Consider the following 4,418-nt stretch of genomic DNA (forward strand, 5'->3'; position numbering starts at 1 on the left):
GAGAGAGAGCGAAGTACAGACTCAGTGAGCTCACTCTGGCCATAGAGACAGGGCAAAACAGTCCTGGCTGCCCCAAGAAAATAGACTGTGTCCTCACTGAATCCGTAAATTGGGCCTTGAGCCAAAATTTATTTAAAATCTTTGCTTGTCTTGTGGAACACTCGCAAACCGCGTTACTCGTAATCCGAGGTTTTACTGTAAATATTTGTCATGCCAATAAAGCATTCTTGAAACTTTAATTTTGAGAGAGAGAGAAAAAGAGGGAGAGAAGCATGTGAAAATTGAAATGAATCCGTTGAACCCTACATGCTGTATGTAGAACACCTAGACCTTTGCTTGTCTTTTGACATTGCCATTAGAATACTTTTTAGTAGTTCGCTTCTATTTAATTATTAAAACACCTTTTGTCCATGATGGTTTAAGATCTTGCACTGATACCTACTGTATAACGTGAAGCGCACCACCAGTACCATGGATAAGTGGTACTTCATGTGCAGCATAGTGAAGGAGAAGAAGTTGCACTATGGGAAGAAACTAGAGTCACAGTAAGGCCTAAGAACAATTATGAACTATAAAACACTGACATGGGTCTGGATGCATCTCTGGGTTCAAGCTTATTATGCTTGCTTCAAGGTCGGAAGTAATAGCGCTAGCAATGCTACCAGCACTATCAGTGCTAACAGCAGCATGCACATGGGGAGTTCCAGAAGGGATTTCGTCATCATGGACGACCCCAGAGTTGTAAGGATTTAATATATGATGCAAAGTATCCCATGTCTCTATGCCTATAAAACAACTTTCTGATTTTCTATGTGATAACACTATATATATATATATTAGAAAAATATACATCCAAACAGCTCGTGTCTACTGGAAACTTTTGTTTGGAACTGGAACATGCTAATCTATTTCCTATGACACATGGTGCACCTGGCCAAAAGCTTAATCATGCACTCTTTGCTGATAATAGACATCTTTAGACATCATGCTTGCATGTGGGTTTATTCGGCTCTCATGGTTGTTTGAGCTTAGCCAGTAAGTGTATAAAAGTGCTACAGAAATAACAAACAATAATTTTAATTCTTCTATTTATTCATCTTAAAACTTTCTTCTTAAACCTAACGAGTGAAAACCAGAAAGGCAAGAGGCCCAAATGGCGTCTTGTGTTGGGTCCAAAGGGCCAGTGCTGACCATCTACTGTAGTTGTTCATAGAGATAAACCTCTCTCTGTCATAGTCAGTATTTCCTATTGGAATTAACAGTCCATTATTGTTCCTGTTTCAAGGAAACCCCAACCTGCTTGTCTCAGTGACTATTACACTATAGCCCTGTCAAATGTGGTGAAGTACCTTAAAAGGCTGGTCAAACCCTTTATCACCTCTTTATTCCCTGACACCATAAACACTCTACTGGTGATGCCATCATACACCTCCTACACACAGCCCTGCACCATTTGGATCCCAGGAAGAAAAAAAAGGTTAAAATGCTGTTTGCTGGCTACAGTTCAGCATTCATCGTTATACTTCTCTCCAAACTCACTATCAACTTGGAGGACCTGAGACTTACCAGACCAGCAGACTCTTCAGAGGGTGGTCCAATCAGTGCAGTGTGCCATCTGCAAACAATAGACCCTTTTATCTGTTGCAAAGACTATACTTTTTGTCAAATTTTAGTATAAGCTCATTACTAGTAGAGTTCATTAAGTAAGTAGATTGATTTTAATAATATAGTTGAGCCATAAGGATTTATAATTTTCCATAATACATGATGTTTACTATTCATTACTGTTTACTACATGGTGGATACTATTTAATAAAATCATACCTATGTCATATCATATGGATGTATAGTTTTTGCTCTTTCCCCATTTTGGCCTTGTATTTCTATAGAAAAGAAAAACCATTACAGCCCCAGGAATAACTTAATAACTAAATATGAGTTCAGTTTCCATAATAACAAAATTAACACATTTTAAATATAAAATAAATAACATGGGCAGCAGCAGCTGAAATTTAAATGAACAGTGTGTATAGGTGATAAGATGGGTCTTGGGCTTCAGCTTGTGTTTCAGCTCAGCTGTTTCAGTAAACTGTATCCACTTAAAGCCAGCAATGACTATCTTTTTATTTCTTTGATCTCAAATATATCTGACCTGATATCAAATGTGACTGGAAAAGTCCAGTTGGGTGCAGAACATTTATGGGCAATTTTGAAAGGGGAGGGTTAGAGGACGGCAAGGTTATGCAAGGCAAAGCTTCCTATTCATGCTTCTGTGGTAGTCATGAGCTCTTTTGGTGGTCTTAAGATGGCAGGGTCATTAATTGATGGTTTGCTTCAGCTGATTCTTAAACTTTCACTTGAGGTCAATTTGTTGTAAAAGACCATTTTGGTGAAGCACATTGCTTCTATTCCTCTGAAGTATCCAGCACATTGAAGACAGTGCTTTTGATTACTTCCTCAGTACAAGGCCAGCTTACGAAAAACATCATTGTTGGTTTCCCTGTTCTTCCACTTAATTTTAAGGATGTCTCAGTCTCAACTGTTGAAATGCTTAGGCTTCTTGATGAAATCACTTCGATGTGGCCAACAATTCTCAAAGTTCTTCAAGGAGTTCAACTAAAAGGAATTTTTCAAAATTCTTAAAATAGGAAATCACTCCTATCTCCACCAAAATATAGAGGAGTTCCAGAGCTGTCCTAACTGTTTAGGGGTTGCCAGAAATTGACATTTAAGCAGATGAGATGTGTGTGGAGTAGAGATGTTTTGGTAACACTGAATGACAGAGCTTGTTAAAAGATAATGCAAGATTTGAATAAAAATTATAACTTTTTGTGCAACCGGTCCATCAACAAACATTTCATATGTTGTCTCCAAAGAATCTAAGGTGATTGCTACTTTACAGTTTTAAGTTATAGGTAAGATGCAGTTTTGCAACTGTGTTGAATTGGGTTTGTCACATCCAACAGTGTCAGCAAAAATAAATAAAACTTTGATTGTTTTTACAGCACCACCGGTCACATACAGATTCAAACATTTCTACATAAGGGCAACTTCTGTAAAGAGAACTAAAGAGTAAAAAATAAACAGTCAATAGCTGGGTTGAAAACTCTTTGCTTGGAAATAATCAGTAGTGTTAGCTACAGATTTGTACGGTGAAACAGCTGAATGTTTTAACAAGCATTATGGAGGGTATAAGTTGAATATGTCAGTGTTCTTCTTGAGCCTACTGTTTTTTTTTTGTTTGTTTGTTTGTTTCCATTTTAAAACTGGTCTGTCATTGTAAGGATTTCTTGAATTTTGGTAGACCTCCTTTTGTCTACTCAGTGCTCAGCCTGTATTCTGCTTGTCCCGCCTGGTACCAGGGAACCCCTCAATGATACACACAAGTCAGTGCTCAGTGAGACGTTCAAAGTTTATTGTGGGAGACAGGAGTATATATACGCACACACACAAAGAACCAAAGAAAAGGTGGATGCAGAAGTGTTTACATCCAGTCTGGAATGCTTTTAACAGATAAGGTAAGGAAGAACATAAATTTAGGAGTAGCTCTCAATTTACGAGCGTTTAACAGTTTTACGACCTTTAACATAAACTTCCATAGGATGTGTTTATTGAAAGCACAGCTTCTGTCGTGAGAACAGGACGAAAATCACATACTAAAAATCAAATATTCCCTACAATTCCCCCCTTTTATTCATAAGAAATATCATTGAATAAAACTCAGAGCTTTCAAGAAGTCGCTGGCGGATAATAGGTCATCGGACGCGGCGCAGGAACATAACCTGAAACATATTTGTACAAAAGATTTTGCACACAGCGAAAAATACATGGACCTAAAAGACATAACAACAATAAAATAAACAAAACCGGTACGACAAGGGAGAGATAAGGAGCCCATTGACCAAACAAAGTATACCAAACTCCCCAACCTACTTGACCCTTTTCATCATCCTTTAACTGAGAAGCAACCTCGCGCATCTTTTCCAAAGCAGTAGAAATTTTTCCATGTTCATCATCATTAGCTGGAATGTATGTACAACAACTATCACCTATCATAGCACAAACACCCCCCTTCTCTGCGAGGATTAAATCAAGGGCCATTCTATTCTGTACCGTGGTCAGTCGAAGAGCAGTTAATTCCCCTTTAATACCTTCTACAGCAATATTAGTGGCATTAACAAAAGTAGCTAACCTGTAATGTGTTACCTCAATCTGATTCCATAATTGAGTCACACCATATTGAGGAAAAAAAGCATGCCAAAATTTAACTGCCTTAATCTGTAACTGATGATCAGGGGGAGGGAATGGATCACTATCTCGTTTAAGGCGAACATGATGTTGGGTTCCACGTGGGTTTCGTGTGACCAGTGTAAAAGAGCCTCTAAATTGAGAAGGGACACAAATTCCAGCCCAGTTAG

This window comes from Clarias gariepinus, chromosome 8 (genome assembly GCF_024256425.1).
Source record: "Clarias gariepinus isolate MV-2021 ecotype Netherlands chromosome 8, CGAR_prim_01v2, whole genome shotgun sequence".
Classification (NCBI taxonomy): domain Eukaryota; kingdom Metazoa; phylum Chordata; class Actinopteri; order Siluriformes; family Clariidae; genus Clarias; species Clarias gariepinus.